Source organism: Lissotriton helveticus, chromosome 11 (assembly GCF_964261635.1).
Source record: "Lissotriton helveticus chromosome 11, aLisHel1.1, whole genome shotgun sequence".
Taxonomy (NCBI): Eukaryota; Metazoa; Chordata; class Amphibia; order Caudata; family Salamandridae; genus Lissotriton; species Lissotriton helveticus.
Window position 1 is genome coordinate 1,114,441,489 of NC_136072.1, and position 17,021 is coordinate 1,114,458,509.

The window sequence follows — 17,021 nt, forward strand, 5'->3', positions numbered from 1 at the left end:
TGTGGGTGCTTCAGTACCCCCTACTTCTCTACTTCCTTTGCCAATGGCATGGGCATAAAAATGAGAAAGAGGATTGTTTAAATTATGCTATTGTTAAAGAGCACTAACACAAATAAACAAGCTTGTTGACAGACTACTTTTCCTTTCAGGCAAACTGGTATTGACAGAAATAGGTAGAATCAGTTAAGCAGTAAGATAGAAGGCAGGAAACCTTTTCAAAGAAATACACCACATTTACTGCTGTGAACTAGCATATAAGAGAAAGAACTGAAAACTTATTCTCTTGAAGTGTCTCTCGAAAAAGAGTTCCAAGAAAGTGAGCAATAGTAGAAGAGAATGGGGAGCCAGTCAGAGAGATGGGAAATAGGTTATGGTCCACGGAAGGGACAAAGATATGCTGGACAGCCTAAAACAAATAAAACCAACAAACAGAAAGCAAGCATATGTGAGTTACAAAACACAACGCCAATGGTAAGCAATAGGCAGAATACATTCCTAAGGAAGCTTTCAGGATGTCTTCAATTTGTCTTTGCAACCAGACAGCTGTGTTGTCTGGTAGGCTTCGCTCTAAAAAACTGTGCCAATGCAATTGTACCCACCCATAATGAAATGAGACTTGGAACTGTACTTGAAACAATAAAAATTGAGTCCATCTGGAAATAAATAAAATCCCAACAGTATTTTAACCTTGAAGATTTTGAAGCTTGTGAGTGATGGAGTACGAAAGGTGTCCCAACATTTGGAGTAACACATTTTGAGAGGTGAAAGGCTGGCCAATGTTTCATAAAGAACTTCTGAAGAATACTGTTGTATCTTAGCAACTGAATGCTTCCACTACTGGATTCTAGATTTTGGATTCAAGGAGGAGAAAGCAAGCAGTTGCTGAGGAGTGAGGATGTGACAGGCGTTGTTGCACTGGATGTAATAAACCTATTTAGCCTAAACTAACTATATGCTGACAACCAGGATGCTGCCCATCAGAAGTTTTAGACGGAACCCTGCCTACAGGTCATCTTTAGAGGCCAACCCTTGGTCCCTACATTTCAAGTTCAGCAACAAGAAACGTAAGAAAATATACCTGCATGTGCAATACGCAGGTGTAGAAGCGCCGGGATAAATGGTTGAGTTTATCCAAAGAAAACTGCAGATTTTGGCTCTTGAAGAACGTTGTGCAGCACGGGCAAGGTTGCCAAGTGTTGTCATTTAAAGTGTGCCCTGAGTCACGCGGCATGGATGATCAGAGGCAGGACTCGAGCCTCGGCAGCGCATGTGGACAGAGGCGTGCCAATGGAGGCGCCCGGACAGATTCTAAACACCAGAACGAACGCTTGTGCCTCCGCTCAGCAACACCAGGAAGCTCGGGAACACTGACTGTGCCTCACGAGATGTGTTGAAAAACTCTTCATAGCAACTGTTGGTCGGTGAAGCGCGCGCTTCTTTGCTTGTGTTGTTGCATGCCAGCTGTGTTGGAAAGGTGATGTAGTATGCACCGTTCCTTATGTGTCTAGATGGGTAAACAGCCCTTACATCAAATCTGTCACCCTGCATGCAATTACAACGTGGTTGTTACAACGACCGCGTTGTAACAAGGCATACCATTACCCTGAAAGTCGTAACAACGACTTGCGAGGGGGAGAAGGTGTTGGATTTAAAAACCAACACCTTCCCTACTGCCTGCACCGACTGGAGTTGAAATAGTAAATTATACTATTCCAACATCCAAGCTCCCAGTTGTTACGACTTGTGGGGTAATGGTATGTGTTATTACAGCACGGTTGTTGTAACAACTGAGTTGTAATTGCATGTGGAGTGAAGGCATGCGTAATAAGGAGGCACATTCATCTAGATGCAGTTTTGCTGTTGATTTTGCGGCTGTTGCCATGGCAACCAAGGGAATGTGAAATACGTAACGTTGCACTATACTGAATCAGATGAAATTGTTGCAGCGGAAGTTAAAAGCTGTATCACAACGTGTTTATACCTGACAGTCAAAATCTAAACTGGAGGTATAATTGAGCCTCAAGATTTAAGTGAGGAATTCAAGAAGCTGCAAGGCCAACTGTGAGGTACAAGCACTAGCAGCGTTTAGTAAGAAGTGCAGACGGCGGTGCCTACTTCTATTATTTTCCCCAGACAACGGTGAGGACTTTGTTTATTTTACCTTATTATTTTGGATATTAGGATAAGTTGCTGTACAGTGTGATCTGTGTTTAATTGTCAAGTAATTGGTGTTGTACAATCACCAGCTTGTTATATTGAATTGCACAATTGTAATTTTATTTTAATCGGCAGGCAAATAGTATCTCTAAATTGTCATTGATGCCTCTATGATTGTAACTTCTCCCAAATTCTTATAGAATCCAGGTCCTCCAGTCATGTTATTGTAAGACTTGTGAGATTCATTCGAAAGGGGGATAAGCGTTTGCTGCCATGCATAAGTTGGTATTACTGAAGCATAGTTTAGGCATTGAGGGGAGAAAAGTCTTGAAAACATTACCTAAACCTACATGAGCTGCGTTGATGAGCCATGATTGGGATGGGGAGGAGATGTTAGAGTCAGAGGAGGTAGAAACTGATGAGTACCCAGATGCGATGAAGGCCTTCACAGACTATTCCAGCAAAAAAGTATGCTTAGTTGTGGAAAAACATATGTTTTTTCCGGGACCCCATTTACCAGGGGAGAACGTAAAACAATATGTGTGAGTATTAAGAACATTAGCTTTGACATGTAAGTTCAGAGATCTACATGAAGAGACCATAAGAGATCAGTTTATAAATAGGGTCAATAATGTCAAGATCCAAGAGAAACTGCTGTAATTGAAAGATCCCTCTTTACAAAAGGCTATTATTATAGCAGGAAGTATAGAGAACATGTCCAGATATGTATAGCAGGAAGTATAGAGAACATGTCCAGATATGAAAAGGAGCTCAATGAAGATCAACACAAAGAGAAGAGTGAATGTAACAAGGTGAATATAGAAGGTGAAAAAGGGCCCTGGAGGATTGTCATCTGCAGCAAATGAAAAAAAAGTGTGCGACACATGAGGGAGCACTAAACACACAGCAGATGCAAATGCATATCCAGCTTTGAAAGCAAAATGTTTCAGTATAAGAAATTAGGACATTTCTCTCTAATGTGCAATTCTGATGGTCGAAGTGTGGGTAAACGGGTGGTAAATGTGGTGAATGATGATCATGATGACTACTCAGGTGGGGATGAAAATGACAGGGTTGAAGCATTGGTGGTGTTCGAGGATGTTGTGGGTGAAATAAAAGAGGGAAATCATCCTCCCAAATTTGTTCTGAGGGTCAATGAGAAAAATGTCACTGTATGAGCAGATTAATGTTTGCCGTACACAATAATTGACAAAGTAACATGGGAGGGTCTGGATGGTTGTAAATTGATTTCACCTTGCATTGAACCAAAAGGTTATTGTGGTGTGAAACTTCCTCTGTTAAGTTACTATGATTGCAAGATAGCATACAAGGATAGGTATGCAAATGGATGAGTATATGTGGTAGAAAAGGGGGACGTGCTCTTGTGATGGAGAGAGCAGACAACATTGTGCATCATTCTCAAACCCAATCACCCCAAACAGGTACTACTTACAGAGGAGGCCGAGGGAGAGAAGTAGAGCATAAAGTGTCCCAAGTTGTTTGCCGACAAGTAAGGATGCTTAGAGAAATTTGAGCATCGTATAATTCTAAAGTCTAGGTGCAACTCAAGGAAAAGCTTGATTGGTTATGTGTGACTGGGGTATAGAGTTGTCAGAGTGGTTCAGCCCCATTGTCCTAGCACACAAGTCCATTAGGAAATAGAGCATGTGCGTCAATTTGAGAGACCTACATCAAAATATATGGTTTGACCGTCACCCTTTGCCACACATAAACAAGATGATCGCAAGCATTAGGGATGTTAAGTACTTTTCTTCCATAGACTTGTCCAGCGCCTACCACCAAGTACGGTTGCATCCTGAGCCAAAACACCTCACATCATTCATAATGCCCATAGGCACTTTTCAGTTTGTGTGTATGCCATTCGGGCTGGCGTCTGCATCCGCAGTCTTCCAGAAGCCCCTGAGTGTGTTAAAGAGTATCTCGAATGTACTAGATTTTCAAGACGACATTTTAGTATGGGGTGCGGATATGTAACATATTGATTGCACCCTGTATGAGGTGTTAGCAAAACTACAGCAAGCTGGTTTGACTGTCAGCATGGACAAATGCAAGTTTGGGGTGATTCAGGTGGAATATCTTGGACACATATTGTCGGGGAAAGGGGTGAAACTCAAAAAGAAGTTGCTCGAAGCAATTGAGTGTGAACCCTCACCTGCTGGCAAGGAACAACTTTAATAATTTCTCGTATTAGCCTGCCAAAAGAGCGCCAGCACAAGGGAAAGGGCAGGAATGCATTATTTTGCCTTAAATACAGTGCATTCTTGCCCTTTTTCTGTCACTCATTGCAGCGCAGGAAGGTTACTTGCTGCACTGGGGGCAGTGTGTCTATCACTGGAGAGCACGTTTTCAGTTTCTTATGTTGCTGAGCTGAGTACACTCCAGGCTCTACATATTAAGGAACAATTAAGCGTCGCACAGACTTTCCACAGGTTCACTTGGGAATGAAGGCGGTGCACCTGCCTTCTCATATGGACAGATTTGAGAAGGCCCAGAGGCCGATCACACATAGGTGTGACAGGGAACATCTGTCCTTTAACACGGCCATGTAGCAGCAGTCCCTGTATGTAGGTGACAAATGTTGGAGGAGGAAAACCTGTCACATAGATGTTTCCTCAGGCTCCATCCTAGCAATTTTTATTCTTTTCAAGCCGTGTTACACAGCAGCTTGCGCTGCTGTGCAAAATGGATAATATAACATTAAACAAAGCCAAATGGCATTTGCATCCCTGCAACCTATTTGGCTCTGTTTAATGTTTTTGTGGCAGATGGGAGGAAGGTTTGAAGGTGGTAGGGGCAGCCATGAGAGGGAGGGGTAATAGCAATGCAACGGACATCGGAAGCATGGTGGAGGGCAAGTGGCATGGGGGAGGAGGGAGGAAGCAGCAACACAACAGAGGGCATGGGTTGTGCCAGGGGGTAAGTAACACAAGGGCAGTGTGAGGGAGGAGGAAAGGAGCAGCAACACAATGGAGGGCATGGGTAGTGAAGGGGGCAAGTAACACAAGGGAGGTGTGGAGGAGGAGGAAGGGAACAGCAACACAAAGAAAGTGGGGGCAAGCAACACAAGGGAGGTGCAGAGGATGAGGAAGTAACAGCACAATGGAGGGTGAAAGAAGTGCGGGGTGTAGGAAGGTAGGATCCTTTGTGGTTACCTCTATTTTTTGGTTGGTGCTGTGATGGTTTCTGACTAGTCTGACTGAGATCCTGCTAAACAGGACACCAGTCTCTGTGCTTTCTCCCCTAAATTGGTTATGGTAAGTACTTAGGTACATCCCAGATTGGATACGGGTGTAACCTTATCAGTCCCTAGTAGATGGTAATGAGGTACCCAGGGCATAGGTACACCAGCGGTCCCCCATGGGCTGAAGCATGTATTAATCCACCCATGGGAGACCACTCAAACTTTAACTACAGGCCTGCCATTGCAGCCTCTGTAAGGTGGTGCTGGCCCCACTTACAAAAGATATTGGTTTCCCTATATCTATTGTCACTGCACCTAAAACCTATAAGTCACCCCTAAAGCAGGCCGTTCAATCCTGAAGGCAGGGTGCTCGGTTCTAAGTGTGAGAGTGCCCTTGCATGAGCAGGACACCCCTACAACATTTGAAGTCTATTTTCCTGGGTTGTAAGTGCATCAGCCATTACGATATATAGAGGGGCACCGCGTCATTACGCGGCGACCATCTCAAAACTGGCTGTAACATTCCCTATCATGTTTAGCTCCTCCAGGAGGCCCTCAGTGCCCCCTTTACCAGTCTTCTAGACCCAGACAGCACAGCATGGATGCTGCCGACCAGAGAAAGGAGAGCCCTCCTGCTGCTGAGCCAAGCTCGAGCATGGGAAGGCAGAACAATAGGTATCCTGTCACCGGGAGGTGTGACCACCTCCCAGACAGGGTTAAGTGTATTGCCGCCGGGTGGGAGCGCTTGCTAGCATCACTCATTCTGCTTAAAGGGCACACTTGGTGCCCTCCTTGCATAGTCCAGTTCAAACCAACGCAGGAAGCCGTTGGCTCTGCTCTGTGCGAAACTGGACAAAGGACATGGGAGTATCCTCCCCACTGTCTGACCCTTCCCCTGGGAGGGAACCCTGAATCATCCCCCCCCTTTCCTGAGTGTACTTAAGGGCTTACCTGAGGGTGGCTCCCTAGATTTGTTGCAGAACAAGATTTATTTCAAGATTTCACTTCTTCTTCAACAGTCTGGGCACTCTGGACTTTGCTGGGCTTCACTCTGGGCATCAAGGCTGCAACCGGAAGACTCCTGCTGCTCCTAATCTCATTGTCCTGCTCGTCTGCTGCAACATCTGAGCATGTGTTCCATACAGGTACCTTCCAAGGCCTGTGGGCATCCAAGACAACTGAAGAAATCTCCCTTGAAGTGAAGGAGTCACTTCCCTGCATCTGCAGGCACTGCAACTAAGCTTACCGGTCTGCTGATACTGGGCTCCCATGGACTCTGAAAGGCTCAGCCATACAGGTCATGGTTCTTCAAATCCTATAAGGCATGCCCTGTCCTTTCACCAAGTTTAAGGCCAGTATTCCCCGTCAAAGCCTCAGGACCTAAACCCCTGTGCACAGCGTTGATTTGTAGTTGCAAAGGCTTATTGATTTCCTCCTACCAAGATCTTTGGGCTCCAAGTAGCCCCAACCCCAAGAATCTTCTATGACCAAGATCTTCATCCTCACCACATCACTTGAATCGTGGGCTCGCATCTTTGGTGAGCTGCTTGAGGTCCTCTCGCGACTCTAGTGCCTCTGGCCTGTGGGTCCTCTTGGGGATCTCCTTTGATTTCTGTGGACTCCCCTGATTGCTTGGGGCCTGCTCTGACTCCCCTGCTTATGGTGAGTCATCTGGCCCTTGCTGGTCCGACACTGCACCTTCTTCGCTTTCCGCGTTGTTTGCAGTTGTAAAGGCTTGTTGGTGCTCCCGACAGGCACCGACCCCATAACTCTCAACATCTGACGTGGCACACCTTGTGAACAGCTCCTGGTCTTCCACAGCATTGTCTGCTCCTTGTAGCTGCAGCTCCAAGGTCACTGGCAGCTCTCCTGCAGCACCCAACATCAGTGGGCATTCGTTTCCGGAGCCTCCTGGTCACTCCTAAGTGGCATAGACTCTGTCTCCTCTGCTTGCAGGTACTTCTCGACTTGAATCTACCTTTGGGTTCAACCGGATACTTTCTCCTTCTTTAGCAGCGGCATCTTCCTGAAGTCCTTCAGTGGGTTAGACGAAGGTTTCCAATGCCACTTGACACTTATGCACAGGTCTTCCCTGGTGTAGGTATCCTGGTTCCTAGGGTATCCATGGGTGGGGTGGCTCTCCAACCTTCTGTCTTCCACGGGGTTTCTTCAGGGTCCACTGGGAAGGGCCCTTCTCATTTAAAATTGCAACCGCGACTTACCCAGTGACTTGTATTGAGCCAGCGGTCATGTTCACATACTGCACATGGCCTCTGTGGGGTTCCTGGTCACTTACCTCGGGTGGTTCCTTTGGTCCCTGGCACTTCTACATCTTCTGGGTATAGTCTTGACTTGAGTCGTGGTTCGCATACCACTATTTTAGTATATGGTTTGGTCTCCCCCTGGTGACCACTGTCTATTTTGTGCTACTTACCTGTTTCTATTGAAAAGTATTGTGTGCATTGTGTATATCTCCAGTTAGGAGATATCTGTATGTGTTAGTGATTGTTCTATAATAAAAATCTATTTTTGTAACTACACTGTGTGGTTCTTTTTCACTTAATCTATACTTGAGATTACGTTCTGGTAAAACAAGCTGCTTTACACTCCTGAACTAAGCATGGAGGCTGCTCTCCACAGCTACCACTTAGAGAGCTTTCTAAGTTTGTCCAAGACCACTAAAATCACCATAAGGGTTGTGTGCATTGGTGCAGGGTGGCCACTTATATAAGTTTACACCATATACCAAGCCAGCTTCTCACAGGGGGCAAGCAACACGAGGAAGGTGTGAGAGAAGTGTGGCTCAATGGTTAGAGCGGCAGACCCTGATGCAGAGGTCTAGCCCGGGACCAGGGTTCAATTCCCCGCCTCGGCGGGTCTTTGACTCAAAATTCCACTGACCTGATAATTCTCGCCTCGGTGCCTATTCCAATCAAGTCCCACTCTGGGCAATAGCTTGCTTAATCTCCACAACGGCCCCCACAATGCTAAGGATGCCTGGCCTCCACCTTGGGGGTGCCAAGGAGTGGACACCTCACAGGGAAAGCCAGGATGGGTTCCACAGCAGTATTCGGACAAGCGCCTTGAGACCCTTGCGGGTGAGTAGTGCGCTATACAAGTATCAAATTACATTACATTACATTTTTACAAGATGTCACAGTGGTGGAAAGTCACAAGGCACTAGGATCCCCCCCCCCCCCACACACACATCAGATATCTGGACATGAGTTCCGTTCAGGGAGAGGCGAACAGGAAACATGCCCTCTCCCAAGGAAGAATAACAGGGTGAGGAGGGATGAGAGACTGCATACGTTTGTACAATCACACCAAGAAAAAGAATAAAGAAAACCCTGTAACCCGACCTGTCTCCAAGTAGTTTGTTTCTGCGTGGGGACACAACATCTGGCGAACGGCGGTGGGATCCAGCAAACACCCCACACTTCTGAGCTAAGTATTAAGAAGCATACTCAGCAGACTGCAACCTTAGCCGCAAGCAGCCAGGCTTGCCCAGCAGACCTAGATGCCCCATAACAGTGCAACCGCTTAAAACGGCAAGCCAAGCATGACCACCAAACTGATTGCGCCGCAGCAGCCATAGCGATAATACAAGGAACAAGTGTGACTGCCAATAAGATGGAGTGTCCCCCAGAAGACTGCGGGAGGACGTTCCAGATCTCGTGAGACTTTGACGCCATCTTGATGTCAGGCAAGGGTTCCACACAAAACCAATCCATGCGCCCATTTTGGAGTCAAAAGATCCAGAGACTCCATAAAAAAAACAGGAAGGCGGCCATTATGGAGTCAAGAGATCCAGAGACTACATAGAAACCCAGGAAGGCAGCCATTATGAAGTGAGACATAAACAAATCCCCATAGAAGTCAATGGAAGTTGACATGTCAGAGTCAGGTAACATTCAATAATAGAAGAATGGACAAAAAGAGCCAAACAAAAGCAGCTGTTGCCAGGAAATGGGGACAAGGCTACTGCCATGGCAGACAAAGGCATCCCGAGCTCCATTTTTTGATGACTTTTGCCAGGTGATTTCTCCGACTCAAAAACAAAAGATGCCCTGTAGGAAAAATGGATCAGATGGTTCGAGCATTACCCGCGAGTTACATGCAAAGCATGCTCAGACGAACAAGCTAAAGACCTATTCCTCAATCTAGTCTGTGACAACATAGAAGACCTGCTCATAACATTTCCACACGAGTCGTTCACCACCTACAAGGTCCTGATCAAATGTCTCACGGACAGTTTTGCTCTACAGCGGAATGTTGACTATGAAAGATACACATTGAACACAGCATATCAAAGAGCGGATGAATCTCTAGACGATTTTGCAACCTGTCTGCTAAACTAGTAACCTACTACGAATATGGCAAGTTCAACAGTGAAAAAGCAATCAGATTACACATCATTGAAAGATATTGCTCAACTTGATTTTGAAACAAGATCCTGAAAGAAACCTATACTCTGGACAAAATCCTAGCCATTGCAAGGACAGATGCCAGAGCCACATTGCATGCCATAAACATGGAAAGTGGTTGAACTTGAATGCTGGAGCAAGTTCACCGCATGGTGGGGGATGCGAACGGTCTATCAGAGAAACACCACCACCAACCAAGAGTGAGAAAGCATATTATCACTATTGGCTGGCATATCCACACTTTGGCACCTGCCCAGCTTTTTGACAGAAGTATCACAAGTGCAACAAAGACAACCATTTTTCGAATGTCTGCAAAGGGGGGCACCTAAGAACAGATAGAGGTTGATCTGACAAGTGAAGGACAAGCTTGAGTCTGCATGTAAGGCACATGAGCGCATACACTTGCAGCACTTCTGCACTCTCTGATTTTGCCTTGGAACGAGAGTCTGTTGAATGTCATGCTAGAAACAGTGACACAAGAAAAAAAAATGATCGGAGCACATGCAATTGCTAGACTAAGAAATGATTCGAAAAACAGCCACAGTAGATCTTGGGGGACACCCATCGAGATTCATGATGGACAGCGGCGCCATGTGCAACATCATGTGCTCGGCAGAATACATCAAAATTTAACCAAAACCATTACTATCACCAACCAACATTGATGTTTTCACATGGGGTGCACAGTGCCCGCTAACAAACCTAGGCAAATTCTCGGAGACGCTCTCCTACAACGAAATAGCACTGCAATAAAAGATATACGTCATTAGAGAAGACATCCCAGCACCATGTCTCCTCAGTAATATCAGGGCACAACTAAAGGGACTCTTGGCCATTACATACCCCGTGTCAGCACATCACAGTGTCTTGAAGACTAACCAGAGCTCTTCAAGGGGATGGGGAAGCTAAAGGACACACAAATCACCCTTCACCTTAATGAAGCAGTCAAACTTGTAGTTCAAAATCACCATTGAGTTTCAGTGCACCTTCAACCTCAGGTAGAGGAAGAAATTAAGAGCCTGCTTGAACAAGATATCACTGAACCAGTAGATGGATCAACTCTGTAGGCGTCTCCCATCGTTGCAGTGCCAAAGAAGAACACACACAAGATACGCATCTGTGTTGACATGCCTCTACCAAACACAGCCATGGAAAGAGAGAGACACCCAGAAACACACCTGAACAGCATGATCAGCTGTCGAAATGGAGCTTGAGTGCTTTTTAAGCTAGACCATTTGAAAGGCTACCACCAGCTAGAACTCAACCCTCAGTTATGATACATTGCAACGTTTTCCATGCACCTGGAACTGTTCCAGCACAAATACCTAAGGTTTTGGTGTGTCATCAGCAGCAGGAATATTTCAAGAAATGGTCAGGAGTGTAATACGACACATAAAAAACTACCTGAACTACAATGATGACATTCTACTGTTCAGCTGCACGAAAGAGCACAACAAAGCTCTGAGGGAAGTGTGAAGTCAGATGGTAAACGTGGAACTAACTCTCAAAGATGATAAATATGAGTTGGAGAAGGAAGAACTTGTTTTCATTGGACACATCTTCTCCCGGAAAGGTGTGCAGTCAGATATGAACAAAGTGGAAACATTAAAAAAAAACACAGGCACCAACTGACATTGCAGTGGTGAAGTGGTTTGTGAGACATGAAAGTTCCTGCTCACGCTACACTAAAGACTTTGCCACTACAAGCGCTCCACTCTGAGAGCTCATCAAACAAGGGCAGTCGTTCATATGGTCTGCAGAGTGTGAAAAAAGTGTTTGCAGACATAAGAAACACACTCACGTCAGTGGATCACCTCGCCTACTTCGACGCATCTCTGTGCACTGAACTCAATGTAGATGCCAGGCCAGTGGAACTAGGGGACATCCTAGCTCAACCCAAGCCTAGGTGTGACTTCAGAGGAGAATTGTCACATGTGCCAGCAGAAGCTTAAGAGAAGTGAATAAGGCTTATTCACAACCAAAGAAAGAGAGCCTGGTGGTTGTATGGGGTTGTGAGCACTATCACATGTTTCTTGATGGGAAGCTGTTTACAATTGTAATAGACCACCAAGCACTAGTAACCCTCTATGGCAATCCAAACGCCAGAATTCTGATACACATTTAGAGATGGCGTATCCATTTAATGGACTATGACTTCAAAATACTTCACAGACCAGGGAAGGAACACAACCCTGCTGATCAGATATTGAGATATCCTTTACCAAGTGCAACAGCAGCACCCTCTATGGCAGAGGAATACATTAACTTTCTGCTGCGGCAAAACACTCCAACCCAGATCATGGTGGAAGAACTCATACAGGAATTAAAGAATGATCCCACGTTGGAAACAGTGAAAAGTATTATGAGGCAGCAACGGTGGAGGCATACGAACAAAAGTAGCCAGTTCAACTAAGGGGTCACTAGAGATTAAATACTTGCATTCAAACGTGCAGGAAGAACTGTCCTAAACAGCAGGGAATACACCTTCAAGTCACCAGAATAGTAATACCACAGACCACTCGCTGGCACGCAGTCAGACTTGCACATGAGATTCACAGGGGGATGGTAGTAACAAAAAAGATATTGAGAGAAAACGTATGGTTCTTGAGTCCAGACCACCTGGTGGAAGAGATGATCCTGATATGCCATCCCTGTCGGACCACTGGGAGGCCTCCCAGGCCTGAGCACCTATGGATATCTGAACTCTCAGATGCTGTGTGGTCAATACTGGCCGCTGACTTATATGGGCCATGGGGCACGGGTGGATACTTGCTGGTCATCAATGAATAATACTCTAATTTCCTGCTTGGTTCGCCAAGTGGCGTCCACTTTAGCAGAAGCAACATTACCGATACTAGATGAGATCTCAGGGTGAGTTGCCCCACTGATGCTCAAAACAGACAATGGATCCCCCTTCGCTGGGGAAGAATTTTGCACATTCATGGCCTACCTAGAAATAACTCATCGGAAAATAATGCCACTATGGCCACAATGTAGGAGAGTAGGGTCTGCTATCCTATGGTCACCCCATTTTTTGCTTTTAACTTCACTGGTTTTCGACTTAATGTGGCTGTGGGCCTGCTAATCAGACCCACAGCCCTGCTGTTCTCTCTCTAAATTCACAACCATGCACTATAGGTACATCACCAATTGTGATTGGGTCACCTTATGAGCCCCTGTACAGTGTACTATAGGTACCCAGGGCATAGGTGCATCCAAGGCCTACCAGGGGCTGCAGCATATCTTTTGCCACCCCTGGCTGGCCATCCAAACTGACACAACTGGCTGATCACTCAGCTGGGACAAGGCCGTGTAATCACTCCTTGCTTAGGTATAGTATTCCTATATCTAACCTTATAATCTAGACACATATGCACCTATAAGTCACTCCTATGGCAGGCCTTAACAATCCTGGAGGCAGAGTGCTTGGTTTTATGTGAGATGGTGCTCTAGCATGAGCTGAGCCTGCCTGCAGCTTTCGGAACCATGTCCTTATAGCTGTTCTAGAATACTGCCATACCATATACTCTTAAGTGCATTATAATCCTCGCGGTTATTGCTAACTTTGGTTTGGCTTTAGCAAAACATGTCGTGTAAGGTGCATTACGCTTTGGAATACTACCCCCTCGCCAGTTCTGGTGACGGGGGTAGCATTCCACCCTTCTAGAGGGAGAAGACATGTTACTTTCCTTAAACCTGGATAAAGTTAACCAGAGCCTCAGCATCAAAAAATGGATGCTGCTGCCACAGACACAAGTCTGACCTCCTGCTGCTGGCAGCCCTTCAAGCGAGGGAGGCTTGGACAATAGGTTTCCTGTCACAGGGAGGTGCTAGCACCACCCCAGACAGGAGATAGTGGATTGGGGCAGGGAGGGCTGAATGAAACGAGACACTGCCTGGGGCACACAAGGTGTCCCATGCATAGTCCAGTTCAAACCGGTGCTGGGGCACTCCAGCCCCAGCTCTGGTGCGAAACTGGACAAAGGGAAAGGGGTGTAACCACCCCTTTCCTGGGTCCCACCCATAGGAGGGACCTAGCAGGTAATCCAGCCCCTTGATTTGGAATAAAGGTAGGAGCTGTGTCCCAAGATTTTAGATAATCCTGACTGAAAATCTGATACGAAACTCTGGACCCTTCGACATCCTACTCGACGTAGAAGACTGAAGAATCTCCCTTGTGGTCAAGAGTGACCTCCCTGTGCAAACAGGCACCATCAAGCGCTCAACAGTTTGCTTTGCTGTTGCTCCCGCCGGAGCTCGAACGACAGAGACCGACAAGAACTGGACTTCCAGACATCCAACAGCCCGATCCACAGCCACGGCAAAGCTGAGACCAGTGGAGGCGACGAGAGACGTGGGACCGGCCATCTTGGAAAGCCAGCGAAGTGCTTTCTGTGCAGCTCCTGAGGCACCCTCGAAGCTGTGCATTGGGGATTGAGAAGCCCCAGCCCCGAGCATCCCTTGCACCGAAGATCACCTCTCCACACTCACCGAGTGCTGCGTGGGGCCCTTTTGCATTTTCCTGCTTGACGCGTCTGTCCGGTCAATTGCCCGTTGGCTAGTGGCCTCTGTGATGATGAACCTTTGAATTTTCAATGCTGGTCTGGTTGCTCCAGACTGGCCCTTGCTCCCCTGAAAAGGAGCAGCCCATCAGACATTGCTGGTCTGATCCAGAAGCCATCTTCGATTCCTGCGTGGGTTGCATTTGCCAAGGCCTGTTGACTCCGAATCGAGATCCGACACCGCCTACAGCGAGAGCCTTTGTGGGACAGTCCGTGTCCAGCACCTGGTCATCGTGGAGACCTCCTGGTCCACGTGGCAGCGGAGACGAGCTTCACGACATCACCTGATTGCAACCCGACATGGCCTGGTTCCTTCCTGGTTCCTTCCTGGTCACTGGCTAGTGACCCAGACTCTGTCCCCTCTGCTTTCTGGTACTCTTCATCTTGGATCCACCCTTGGATTCAACCAGACTCTTCTCTCCTGGTCGCCTGCAGCATCTTTTCTTCAAGGCTCCATAGAACTCCACGTCGAAACCCGACACACTTTGACACCTATGCACCCGCTTCCTGTGGGTGAGGTAACGCGAGTACTGCGGTGATCCTGTAGAGATTTACATCCCTAGTGTCCTAGTTTTAAGTGGTTAAGTTCTAGTCCAGTCGGAAGACTTCCAAATCTGCAACTTTCTAACTTTACGCACCCATTGACTTCTATTGGTGCAAGCGTGTGCATTTAGACACTGCACTCGCATCCTGTGGGCCTCCCACTTCCCAACTGCTGTTAGTCCAGTGTAGCCCCAGCGATTCCCAAGGCCCTAGGCCTTACCATTGTTCGTGACGTGGTACTTATACCACTATTTTAGTATATGGTTTTACGGGCCACCAGGGCCTATCCATATTTGTGCAACTTTTGTATGTTATATTAAGTTACTTGTTATAAGCTTGTGCTCCTGTGCTCATAAAGAGTTAAGGGGATCTATTTAGAAATAAATACATATATATTTTGAATATATAACCTGTGTGGTGTCCTTTCATTTGGTATTAAAAGGTTTGCATATGGTAAAACAGCTGGCTTCACATGCCCTCTTGAGTTTAGCCTAAGACTGCTTTTGTCCATGCTACCACTAGGATAGCTGGTCTATAAGGTTGACATTACAACCATCACCATAAGGGTTATTTGGACTGGTGCAAGGTCCTCACTAGAATAGTGATCATCATATACCAGGCCAACTTCTCACACTCAAGCCATACGAGCTGAGCGATTCCTGAGCAACATCAAGAAGGCAGTCCAGAGAGCCGAGCTGATGCAAATATCAGTTAGCCAAGCCCTATGCCAAGTTTTTCAGGATTATCACAACACCCCACACAGCTCCACAGGGCGATGTCTGTCAGAGCTCGGACTGGGTAAAAAGTGCAGGACCCTTTTGCCTCTGTTGGAAGCCAAGGCCTTGCCAGAGCACACTGCCATATTCGCTTGGAACCAGGAGGCCAAGGGAAAGATGAAGAGTCAAGCTGACACACTGCATCACACAATCACATTCTGACTAAGACTCGGAGACCTAGTTTTAGTGCAGCAGTGACAGACACGGACGTCGGATAGTCTGTTGTCATGCAAGCAGCTAACAATAACGAACATCAAAGGGAGAACAATCATGGCAGCGACACAGCCATACTCTATTACCAGGAATAGCTTGCACTTCAAAGAGTTCCAAATGCCGAAGACAATGAAGGAGATGGAAGCAAAAATAGGTAAATGCAAGCAAGGTCAGATATGGAAGCTCACCTCAACGCTGTGAAACTTCAGGGTGAGGAAACAGAGCTGGAGTCAGGCAGCAGCCCACATCCAGTTCGAGAGAGGCCGCGACCATTGCAAGTGATTTGAAAATCTAAGCGACTGATTGAAAAGATGTGACAAAAGATTACAAGCATAGTCTAAACACCTCCATTGTTATTTAGCTTCCGTTTGTTTTACTCACTCTTTCTCTATCTGTCTCTTTCTCTCTCAGCCACATCTCTCTCTATCTCTCTATGTCTCTACCTTTCCTCGCTCCTTCATCTGGAAGAACATATTTCTATGTCAAGAAACAGGGAAGATGTCACAGTGGTGGAAAGTGGTAGGTCACTAGGACCTGAAGTACTGGGTTTTTCGGAACCCAGCGGTGTCAGGGTACACCCTAAGACTTCGGGTACTTCCTGATTCAGACACAGAAACTCAGAGTCTTCTAGGTGAAGTCAAAGTTCGAATTTTATTGGCTGCAACCAAGTAACAGGCGTCCTAGAAGTACAACACGGTGTATATTCTCAGGAGACTACTCAATCTTACAAAGCTAGTCTTCTCTTTTTATACAAAATATTACGCTTTCGGCAAACATTCTTCACATTTCGGTAGATCATTCACATATTTTCACTACAAAGAAAAAGCAGAGTCATGATGACAAGCCCACATTTCAGTTCGTCCAGCCCACAACAAATTACCCGGCAAGGCCCAACATTTTCATCAGATATCGGTGGACCCCCAATAAAAACGGGCACCTCCTCCTCGTAAAGCAAGTCGTAGAGAAAGAAACAGGGACAGGTGTGAGCTAGATTAGGCGGGGTGTGTGTACGATGAAAAGGTTTATGGTAGGCTGCGCCTTGATGCTATCTCGCTCGGCCACTGGGAAAGGAACTGGCCGGGCAGGTTCGGCCTGGGGCGATGGTCCCAGCTTGCCAGGTCGCAGGGAAGTCAACGAAGGT

The 17,021-nt window shown here is 46.6% G+C and overlaps 1 protein-coding gene across 1 annotated transcript in view; it reads right to left on the reverse strand.

Moving 5' to 3' along the window:
• Positions 1–17,021, reverse strand: part of C11H22orf15 (chromosome 11 C22orf15 homolog) — a 116,376-nt gene that overhangs the window by 60,320 nt on the left and 39,035 nt on the right. The gene's annotated exons all lie outside the window — the stretch shown is intronic.